Raw genomic sequence first — 12,459 nt, 5'->3', positions numbered from 1 at the left:
ATGCTGGAGGAAGAACAAGCGGTGAATAGACACAAACACACACACACACACACACACGTGAAAGTATCGGAACGCATTTGGACGGTTGGAAAAGAATCAACGAGGCTCATGGTACCAATACGCGTCATGTCAGCGGGCGGAGGTTCAGATATTTACATGCAGGACATGTCCAGGACCCGTGAGTCCGAGGAGAGCTGCTCGTCAGGGTTGTTGCTTTTTCCTTTTCTTTTTTTTTGCAACTGCTCAAACGAAAAATCTCTGAAACTCGAAACGTTAAGACACAAAAGAAAACAAAAAAAAAATCACTTCCTGTGTAAAATCTTCCAAAAATAGTATTTTTGCATTACAGTTTGACACACAAATGACACATAACTGCACACGTATAAAACACATTATCTTGACGTTTTCATTCCTATCATGCTGTAAATATGGACAGTGACCAGGCATGTTTATTCTCAATATATCATATATATATATATATATATATTATAAGAGTATCAGACACAATGACTTTGATTGAAGATGATATGAACATAGTTACTGTATACGTAATACAATATTGCAAATACAGTTCTCTAACACTCCAAAATTGGCTTCCATTGATGTGCACACCTGCATCATCAGTTCAAGCTCTGATTTCCAAGTGACCTAATTTGTTACAGGTGTTTTCTCAGGTGCATTCTGGGTGCCAGTGATTGACAGTTGAGTGAGGGTGTTTCAATGCACATTTGTTTAGCAATCAACACACACACACACACACACACACACACAAGCTTTACGTTTTAAATCATGTGTCAAATGTCAATAACTTTGTGTGGTATAAAAAAATATATATATATTTCAAACTTGGTGTAAAGCCTCTTTTTTACTTTGCCTAATATGAAAATATCTCAACAACTATTTGATGAACAGCACATTTGGTGCAGACATTGAATCACTCTCACATGGAATCTCAAATAGTTTTCAGTTTTCGTCCAACAGACTTAATAAACAAAAAAATGTTCTCACATGAAAAGAAACCTTCCTATGTGACTCGATGTCGTAGGAAGTCAGACTCTCTCTCTCTCTGTGTGTGTGTGTGTGTGTGTGTGTGTGTGTGTGTGTGGGGGGGGACTGCCCACCAGGCTCCATTGTGCAATCAAATCCCTTCAAGTCAGCAGCAGCCATCTTTTTTTTTTGTGTGTCCTGTTGTCTGAGTGGAAAAGCGATTTCTGAATGAGAATTACAGCACTGAGAAAGGAGAGGACCCCGGTGACCATCGCCCCTGTTGGTGTATGATAATAATAATAATGAGGGATAATGGACGCTTAGTCTCATAGAGCCTGATGTTTTTTGTTTTTTTCCACGCCTGACCAGCAGCTGTAAAAGGGACAAAGACCAAAAAAAGACCCAGATGGAATACACAGAATCCATTAAAGCCGGTCCCTGATCTGGACCGCGGCTAAACAGGCTGCCGGACTAACGGGATGGGGGAGGGGGGGGGGGCAATCAGCGCATGCAGTGATGAAGATACAGCAGCCGTTGTCATTTCCAACTCGTCACATGTGGCCCCTCGGTCAAGACCCCTCTCCGTGTTACTAAAGTGCGTATTTATTACATAACTCGGCGGGCTTTACGTTAAATGAAGTGAAGTTAACGTTCTTGTGGCTCAGGCGACACCCGGATGCTGCTTTTACATCCTCAAAGATGTCCACATTGTACGTATAATTATGTTTATTCCTGGGAGAGGGATCCCTCTTTAGAGATTTTTTTTTTTTTTTTTTAAATCTCTCACGTTGTATGCTCCAAAAGTTCAAAAGTGCAGCGATTTACACAGCGATTGTTGTGTATTTTTTTGTTTGTTGATCTCCTTCTCAAACACACATCAGATCAGAAATAAGATTTCAATATTCATGTAAAACAAAAAAGGATAACAGTGCACCTCCAAAAATTGCAGAGATTGAGATTTCCAGAGGAGCCACAGATAACCGGGGTTATGAATAAGAGGTTTCGCCAGCAAAACGCTGCACTTCAAATCCGGTGGGAACGAGCTGCTCGAGACTCCCCGGCAGAGCAGAGGATTGCATCTTTGAACACGTTACTACTTTGTGACTAAAGCGTCCCACTTTGCGAATCACTTCAATGCCGCCGACACAGAGACCTCCATTTGCAACAATCATTTTTGTTGGAGCAGACGTCCCCATTTTCAAAAAGGGTGAATATCTCGCCGTGAAATTAAACTTTTTTCAGGAGGAGGAATTCTCTTTTTCAAACGTGATTTTTTTATGCCTCAACGTCAAACGGTTGCGGCAGCTATCTAATTACTGCCGCCCAAAACCCAAAATATAAGAAAAAAAAAAAAAAAAGAAGACATGCATGTGAAAAATGTCTTATTCATGAACTCGTTGGACGCGCCGACGTTTAACACACGTTTCTGTGCACGTTTTAGATTAGAATTCAAAGTAAGAAATGAGGTTTCCACGCTTTGGTTTGCAGGAAGACTTTTGAAGGATTCTTTTCTTCTTCAAGTCTTTAATATATACCGTGAGTTTCATATCATGTTCTGCAGGAGAGTAAAGAAAATGCTGCTCTGCTCCTCAGCCTTCCATCACTTACACACAACTGACTTTTTTTCTTCTTCTTTTTTTTTTTTTTTTACAATAATTTCTCTCTAAATGCACAAATGCACGAGCGATCCAGTGTGCAGTTTGTTCCTCGCAACAAACACACTTAATCTGCACAAATGGTGATTGTTTCCTTGTGCACGTTTAAGCACTTTATCTCATCCAATTCTCAATGTATTCCTATCTTTGTCATTCTTTTGATTGTTGTATTGTTCTCTGCGTACTGGCATTGAATAAGTTATGCTCTGCTGAAAGCCAACATTTTACAAAGTTTTTGTAACATTTTATCAATCTGCTTTTGGAAACCTTTGTTCAAGGATAAAAACTAAAAATGGCGACCTTCCTTTATGAAAACACATAAATTAGAGGTAGAATTGACTCACATTTTATTTCTCTCTCTCTGCCTCTTTCTCCCTCTCAATTTTCAATTCAATAGGCTTTATTGGCATGTATGTTGCAACAACAATATTGCCAAAGCACCAAGACATACGCAAAAAATATACAATTCATATGGATAATAATAATAATAATAATAAGACAGAGAAATAACTACAGTGAAAGAAAGCACAGTTCTGTTTCTTGGGACACAATAAAAGGCGTGTGTGTGTGTGTGTGTGAGAGAGAGAGAGAGAGAGAGAGAAAGAGATGTTAGAAAGATCAAATGGAAGGACTGTATCACACCACCAATACTCTTATGAGTATATGAATATTGAGAATAAACATGCCTGGTCACTGTCTATGTACAAAATGTCAAGATAGTGTTTTATATGTGTGCAGTTATGAATCATTTGTGTTTCAAATTGTAATGCAAAAACACTATTTTTGGAAGATTTTATAGAGTTTTCAATCAAGTGATTTTTTTTTTTTTTTGTGTCTTCATGTTTCGAGTGTCAGAGATTTTTCATTTGAGCAGTTTCAGAAAAGAAAAAGCAACAACCCTGACGAGCAGCTCTCCTCGGACTCACGGGTCCTGGACATGTCCTGCATGTAAATATTTGAACCTCCGCCCGCTGACATGACGCGTATTGGTACCATGAGCCTCGTTGATTCTTTTCCAACCGTCCAAATGCGTTCCGATACTTTCACGTGTGTGTGTGTGTGTGTGTTTGTGTCTATTCACCGCTTGTTCTTCCTCCAGCATGTCGGTGTTTCCACCGAGTGTGTGTCGGTGTATGTGTAACCTGGCCGGGTTAGACGCTGCGATAAAAGGGCCACACTGTCCCTTAGGTTGTGGCATACGGGTGCAACAAGGTGGGCTGTTTTTCCTTCTCCCAGGAGGATTCTTAGTTGAGAAGATTCTCCCAGTTCTCTGAAGCCAGAGACCTGAAACCAGAGACCTGGAGCTGAGCCGGTCCAATAACATCCGTCTTTTTTCTGTATATTTATCCAATTTTAGGAGGAAGTGCATCTCTGTCTGAACCCCACCTGTCGAACAGTGACCACATATTCTGTTTTCTTTTGGTTGCCAAGATTTCTTCTGTTGCCAATTGGTGGTCACTGATCCTGTACCTGGTCAGGATCTGTCTGTCTGTCTGTCTGTCTTTCCTATAGCCAGGTGGTCACTGAGCCTGTACCTGGTCAGGATCTGTCTGTCTGTCTGTCTTTCCTATAGCCAGGTGGTCACTGAGCCTGTACCTGGTCAGGATCTGTCTGTCTGTCTGTCTGTCTGTCTGTCTGTCTGTCTTTCCTATAGCCAGGTGGTCACTGAGCCTGTACAAGGTCTTCAAGATCTGTCTCTGCTTCTTACCCCTGACAGAAAAGAGATATTCTGCCAGTTCATAATCTCTTTTTAGGGCCAGATAACATTCTAATCTACTTTGACTTTCAGTTTCTTTTTTCCAATGTTCCAAATATGTTTCTTTGCTTTGCTTTTATAATTGCGTTTACTCTAACTGGTGTTTGGAAAGCGGTGTTGGTGTGAGACTGGTCCAGGGATTTTGCTGCATAGGAGAAGTTAGTGTCGGCACCGACTGACTCGGGAGACTCTTTTCCGGGTTCAGCGCTTGGCTTTGGAAGGCTTTAAAATTGAGGCTGTCTTGTGAATTAGTTTGAAGGTGATTACAAAAATGTAGTGCTTGTTTGTTAATGTTTATTATAAGAGGATATCTGCCTAATTCTGCCCTACATGCATTTGTTGGTGTTTTTCTTTGAACGTTGAGGATCGTTCTGCAGAATTCTGCATGTAGGACTTCAAGTGTAGCTATGGTGAGTGGACTCTCTCTCTCTCTGCCTCTCTCTCGCCCTCCCTCCCTCCCTCTCTCTCTCCCTCTCTCTCTCTGCCTCTCTCTCGCCCTCCCTCCCTCCATCAGGCATGATTAATCGGCCACAGACGGCTGTTTACACAGTCTGATGGTTTGAACAGAAGGAAGTGTCTCTGAGGCAAAAGTCAAACTCTCCGCCTCAGCAGAAAGAGAAAAGACTCCGATAAGAGGAGATGAGAGGGAAGAGTTTAACTGTCCTGGAGGGGGTGAGTTTAGTTCCACATTTTGGATTTGTCAATTGCATTTAATTGACTTTAATTTCCTCACTTAGTTTCTTCTTCAGTACTTCTCATGAGCCCAATAAACTTTTTTCCCGTTGTATATCGTATCGGCTTCGCCCTCGCTATTGGCTTTCGCCACACGCTTTCCCCCCTTCCATCCACACTTGCGACATAAACCAGCCCATGAGGAGAAAATTGCTCCCCCACCGTGTCCCCCATCTGCTTTAAAAGCGTTACATTTCGTCCCGCCAGGAAGGCCATGGAGAGAAATCTGTTTTTTTGCGCATTCCTTGGTGAAACACTTTTTGAAGAGAGTCAGCCGTGCGTTCTCCGGCACCACAATGGGATTTCGCCGCTGATGCCGCGCACCCTCTGGCATTGGAATCGATCGTGCACGCCGTCTGTCTCGCACCGCCTGCCTTCCCACCGGAGAGAAGAAAAAAGCGCTGCAACTTGACAACCAAATCCCTCATTCACACCTGAAAGTCTCATCAAACGCCTTTCGGTCCAGAATCTGTTCTCTCGAAGGGGGTTCTTGTCGCGACCTCATCAAGATCGAGAAGAACTCAAAGAACACTCTGGGACACGAACACTGGTGTCCTGATTGAAAGTCCTTTTGGTTCGTTTGGCCCGTCCACCCACCACAAGTGGTCTAACGCAGCAATCACTCGCTTATGCATTCACATTGCAGCCAGTATAGACTTCATGGCGTAAAATCACTTAGATAAAGCAATGATGGCGCTGGTATTGCACGCTAAAGGGCATACAAATTGTACAAATTATATACAATCTCATCCTTTTCAGAGTTCTAATCCCTCTCATTGAAATTGTTGTCCAATGCCAACAATTGTTACCCGTCCTCAGACTTCAGAAATAAACATTTGATCAAACAACATCTGGAAATTCTGTTCTGTTGTCTTCAAATGTTAGTCTGAATGCCGTTTCGAAGCTCTCTCCCCAGACAAATGAACAACATTATGCTGGCAAAGTAAATATTTTCATTTCTATTTTTGCTCAAATATAAAAACGGGGAAAGAAATCTATATTTTGAGGTATAAGTGCTCAAATGCAGCTTCAAAATAGATAAATTACCAAGGACATTTCTCAATGTGTTTCGTAATGGCAGCTACATGTATATTGTACAGCTTTTCTTTTTTCTTTCGTCAATGGAGATTTATGAATGAGCAATCATAGGCAGAACAAATTCAATCTTTTTGGCACTCTAGATGTGTTCCTGGTTACACACCTGTGTTGTCACTTTTTTTTAACTATTCAACAATTTAAACATTACCTTTTAATCTCCGTTTGGGGCTGCGATTTATTAATGTATGATTTTTCTTCAATGCAGTTTCCCTTGTGCTCAATCCCAGCCCCGGCATTAATATGCTAAGTGTTGACATGTTTCTGCTTGCTCGCTGACTTGGTCTTAAAATCGCTCGGCATGAGAGAGAATTATTCATCAGACACCAGTTTCTCTGACTGCTTCCTCCTGTTATACATTAACTGTTGCATCATAAGCTGTTTGTGCAGTTTATTAGAGGAGGGGGCCGTCTCCTCTGTGTCTTGCTCCTACAAAACATCTCGCAGGAGGAGGAGAAAGGAACACCCTTCAAACTGGAAAACCGATCCACATGCCCTACAAAAAAAAAAAAAAGGAATGACCGTTCACATATTTTGTAAACCACACAGAAGTGTAATTCTATTTTGTCCAGGAAGGAGAGATAAAAAAATTTTTTTAAAAAAGCAGCCGGTGCATTTCTAGTCCATTTTTAGATGAGCTCTGAGATGAGTTTATTTCATTCACGTGAACTAAGTTGAGATACAATGCAGTTCTAATCAAAGAGTACGAGCCTATCTTTAAAAAATGCAACAAATAAAGCCACTTATATGATGTCATATCTCCAGTAAAAAAGTGAGCTAAACGTAGCGATCACAGAGAAACTAACCTCCTCACCACCACCACCAATACAATGGCACAAGAAGCCTTCCTGTTATAAAGTTTCAACCCATTCAATACTATTCACGATCAATGATCTACGAGTTCCAGCTACATTATCGATAAATCTCCGTTGGGCTCTTTGTGAACACCGTGAGGAGATAATTAAACTCGCACGGCACAGCCTGATGCAGCACAATAGGCTGCGAGTGTCTGAAAATGTGATTAATGATTATGATCTCCACCCGTGGTTTTATGTGTTGCTGATGATGGGAGGACAATCTTGATTGATAGAGTATTTGTCTCTAGGCAGGAAATGGGAGTTGAGGTACTTGAACCGGGAAAGGACGCCGTGGTCCGTAAGACGTTCTTTTTCTCTTTCGTGGGATTGACTGACATTTGCAGATTATTTGCGTTTATGAGCACATTTCTTGTCGTCAAGCAGCTCCCATTTACAGGATGACATTCAGATTCCTCAAGACGGCGAGGGGGGGGAAAGTCTTTCGTGCCAAATGCCACAACTTTGCTCAATTAAAAATCACCTTTCCCACTGGGAACCATGTCCGTTATTGTTGTTCTGCGCTGTGCGTGTTGTGCCATTTATTGTATGCGTTGTCTTCTACATGCATTTTAATCAACCTGTGAAGTCAATAGCAAATTACTTCATTTGTGGACAGCAAAGATACCGAGAATGATGGCTTTGAACCCTTAATATTTACTGGGAGTGATGTGAGATGCTGAGGGGTTTTAGCATGTTGATTATTGATATCCAGCTGTCAGGGTTTTATTTTTACTGCCAGCCTTTGTGCGGTCTGACAAAGCCCAGGTTTGAATTCTTGAGTGAAGAATTGCGACATAAAGCTCATAGATTCTACGTCACCGGTGTCGGATCCCCTCGACTTCCTCCCAGCTGGGTTGCCATCGGCGTTGTCGGCGTAGCATCGTCCATCGTTTTTTTTTTTTTCTCCTGTGGGAGCTTCACGGTGCAGCAGGGAAATGTGTTCATCCATTGGGGGAAATGACGAGGTTGATTACAGTTTCACACACAGGAGAAGAAAGAAAGAGACATTTAGCCAAAACGGATCATCCGAATCAGACACAAGTCTGTTTGAACCAAATTACAAGAACATTTATCTGTGACTTCAAGGTGAGCCTTGAACACTATTTTTAAAAGGACTGACGAGAATGTTATTAATTGAAAAGGTAAAAATCGCTTGCCCATGTTGGTGTGAATTCAAATCGATGGATTACAAATACTTTAAAGTTTAAAAGTCTTCTCCTTTGTCCTTCTTGGAGGATTGCTCATGGCCCTGTCTACGAAAAATGTACACCATAATGCGTTTTTCTTATTATTAAACCTAACCAAGGAGTTTTGAGAATATTAACCACATGTTTCCAGGTGTTTTTAAACTGCCAACCGTAATGCGGGAGAGAGCATATTCCTCAAAATGAGAACAGTTTAGTCGTGGAGGAACTTATACTTGGCGGGTGGTGGAAAAACAGGAGGTTGTTGCAGTATGATGTACTTTTCCAGTTTGTCTGTATGGACAATAAAGACTTATCGGATATATATCGACATTGTGACGTCTATATGGCCTCTATACTCTAAGCCCGTTAGAACACCCTTCACACTCCCCCCCCCCACTTCGTATTGTAGTCCGGCCCCGTCTTTCTGCGACCGGTGAGATGATGAATGTTGTTGTCATTTCTCTACAGTGCTGCAGTTCTGGCAGGAGGGGAATCAAAGTGAAACCCCCAGAGACCCGTCCTGCTCTTTATATCCCTGCCACAGCGCACACACACACACACACACACACACACACACACACAGCGACCACAGCATGAGAATCCCAACGACACCTCGTTCATCATTCAGTCAAGTAAATAGAAACATTCTCTTCTCGTTTTTTTTATTATTATCACATATTAAAACTAAAAGCAAGCATCAGCAGGCCAAGTCTCTGCTTGTTTGTTCTCATTTTGTTCACTTGCTTGTGTGGTCTTTTTCACCCCACTGTCTTAATGATAAACGGTATTGACCGTCTCATCTGTTTAGGCCCTTTGCAAGAAAGCCAATAAGTGTATTTACCAAGATATCAAACTATTCATAAAGGCCCCAACACAGCCACGTAGTTATGCTGCTCGATGAGAAGTCTGGGCAGAGCTATGAATGTATGTATTTGCACAACTTCACTCCATGAACTAATGAGAATGAGAGGGTGCAGAAGACGCCCGTCAATCACTGTCTGTACACGCCCACTCTGTGCCGGGGGGGGGGGCCTTAATCCGGGATTATATGTGAAAACACCTGTGTGGGGTGTTTAGGGGATTTCAACATCTGCTGACGCCAGCGGGTGGATGTTATTCCTCTTTAAAAGGTGACCCGGCAGACTGACCCCGAGCATGCGACCGAACAATTTGGTCTCGCTCCAGACTTGTCAAAATGCCGGCGCTTTTGGATCCGGAAAACGGACGCACGAGACGTTGTCAAGCGGGCCGGCAAAACCGATGTGGGGCGAGAGGGAGTCCACAAAAGGATGGGAGGAAGGGAGCGCAGGTGGACGGGGTCGAAAACAAACCCGGGAAAAATAAACATTGACATTTTTGTCACGTGACTCGCGAGGGTCGCTCGCCAGTCAAGTCGACGCCAAACCTTTTTCTTTTTTAAACTCAGGGACTGGCAGACCAAATGTCTCACTTTTTTCTTGTTTTATTTCTTCCTCATGTGCCGCTCCCCCCCCCCCCCCCCCCCCCCCCCCCCGCCATTTCCTGTGACGGTGTTGTTGTTTGTGTTTGCTGTTGGTCTGGATTGTATTGACGGGTGTTTTGTTTGTTGTGGCGAGGGGCTGGTAGGCGGTCGGTTCTGGCTCTGACTGAGCTTCTATCATCATTCACGGACCAGAGAAGACGATAACAAGACTCAGGAGTCAAATGACGACCGGACCACCCCCACCCCCCTACACACACACACACACACACACACACACACACACACACACACACACACGTACACACACGTACACACACATGCAGGAACTGTAGAAAATGGCTCAACACACTCCAGTTGGAGACTCCTTTTTAAACTTGTGTCAGCGACACCGAGAGGTTTTTCGAGTAAATCTCAAACTATAATGCCTCGAAATCCCGCAGCGTGTCATCAGTAAACTGCACACGGTTTACAAAACCCCGGCCCGCTCTGCTTTACACCAAAGAGATGAGGAAAGAGGGAAAGATCTAACGTTGTTTATTGCAGCTTCCTCTCAGCGGCGGCGTCACTTGCTGCTGATTGTGAGGCACTTTTTCGATTTTGATGTCGAGTTGGCGGAGAAGTGTTTGTAGCCGCGGCTATTCCTACTTTTCAAATGGGAAGATGTTTGTCCTGGGAGGTCAACTAAACGGGGTTGTCGGGATGTCCCGAGCTGTGTCCAAAACATGTCCAACTGTGCTTGATTTATATCTGATATTTAGTTTAATAACAAATTAATTGTTTGGAAGTCAACATCTAACAGGAAAAGATACGGTTTGAGGAATGTTGGACTGTGTGAAATTGTTAGCGTCTTCAGAGGGATGGTTGTAACCGAAGCGCACGTCTATTGACAAGATTGGTCTATAAAATCCCAAATACGGTTTAAATGAGTTTAAACAACCTGCCTACCAACCGTGATCTCGGTGCAAAACACGACACTTATACGGTTCCATTTGGATAATTGCAGGAGGTCTGATTGCACTTTGAGCATTTTTTTTTTTGTGTGCTGTAATTGTGATGCAAGTAACATCTAGTGTGCCCCAAGAAATGTGAAAAGCATATTCTCACCACCAGCAGCAGGCAGAGCATGCAGGATTATTAGACTGGGTGCAATTACTCCTAAAAAAAAGTTTTCTGTGAGGACCATAAATGTCCACGGCGAAGTTCTTTTCTTTTCTTTTTGACAGGACTAAAGTGGCGTTTCATTGTTGCGGGCGCCAGATTAAAGGTCAGGGGTTCATTCAACCAAAATGATGAGCACTGCTTCTCAAGATGTCTTGAGCGCCAAAGCTTTGGACTGACGGAGCAACATTGCCACCATCAGCACATATGGAAAGTTCTTATCGGACTGGAGACATAATATTTCACTAGCAAATGAGAAATCCCAACGGCAGAGGGGATAAATTAGTCTTTGGTTCTCTCTCTCTCTCTCTCCGTCAGGCTCGAAAAAGGGAAGTACAATCTAAATCCCTTTTGCACTCCGGAGTTTAAATCCTCTAGGACACGTCCCGGCTCCAAAGATCGTCTTGAATATAATGCGGCGCCTTTTTATATACACCCACGGTCCTTCTCCCGCTCTCCGAGCTGGTGTGACAAGTTGAGCATTATGTGACATCTCATGGGACTCGGGGAAATGGGCCACGCTGCAAAAAAGCAATATCGCGGCCGGCTATGAACACATCACTGATAGCCGCAGACTATCGGAGCACGTAGGATGCCGAGGGGAAATGATTACGGGATCAACATTTAGAGGAAGTGTGTTTTAGCGGCATCAGTGAAGGGGGTTCGATTAAAAGTAATATAAAGAACCTACAGTTTCGGGAGTGACAAGGGAAGGAAATTAGAAAGCTGTGGCCAGCAGACATTCCCAGAGAACTTATTGAAGATGACGATGGCGTCTGGAGTGATGAAAAGGAGCGACACCGAGACGACTAATTAAACTACGGAGGAGGACGTGAAAGGAAGATAAGATATTGGCTTTCAATTTAAGTTTGAGGGATAACATTTATGTTACAATATTGCCACTTTGGTTCTTGTACTTTATCACGCGCAAAATAGTTTTTTACAGATGTATTGAAATGGCATTAAAATACCATTTCTTTGTATTATATTAATTATTACTGATAAAGCTAACTTGATAAGGCTTTGATCATAGACAAAGACTTCATACTGCAGGTCTTCAAGAAAATAAAAAAAGCAACATTAAAGCTCCAATTTCAAGCATTGAGTGATGTCCTGCCACTTTAATTATGACACGTTTCAGTCATCAAAACAAATGGCACATCTACCTTTTTGATGGGCATAGTACTCTCATATTGTTCTGCAACTTTAAAAACGTGTGATCTGCTTGTAAATCGTACTAGTTTTGTACAACCGGCCCCTGACCGCACGGCACCCTCCGGTTCTGTAGAGTGAAACGTGCATTCTCTCTAGTGGCCAGCAGGGGGCGACTGGTTGAAAAAGAAGTCTAATTTGAAAATGACTCTACTTCTCAATTGATTTATTCCCTCAGTAAACATTGTAAACATGAGTTTATGGTCTCAATCTCTAGTTTCAAATGTTCTTTTATACAGCATGATGTTCATTCTGCGTCACGCCACCGAGAAACCAAATGGGGTCACTTCCATTCACTGGTTGCAAAAAGTCAAAGCCGGCAACAGCCGCAATCCAAGATGGCGACAGCCAAAACTCC

Source organism: Cyclopterus lumpus, chromosome 14 (assembly GCF_009769545.1).
Source record: "Cyclopterus lumpus isolate fCycLum1 chromosome 14, fCycLum1.pri, whole genome shotgun sequence".
Classification (NCBI taxonomy): Eukaryota; Metazoa; Chordata; class Actinopteri; order Perciformes; family Cyclopteridae; genus Cyclopterus; species Cyclopterus lumpus.
This window is presented reverse-complemented; position numbering follows the sequence as displayed.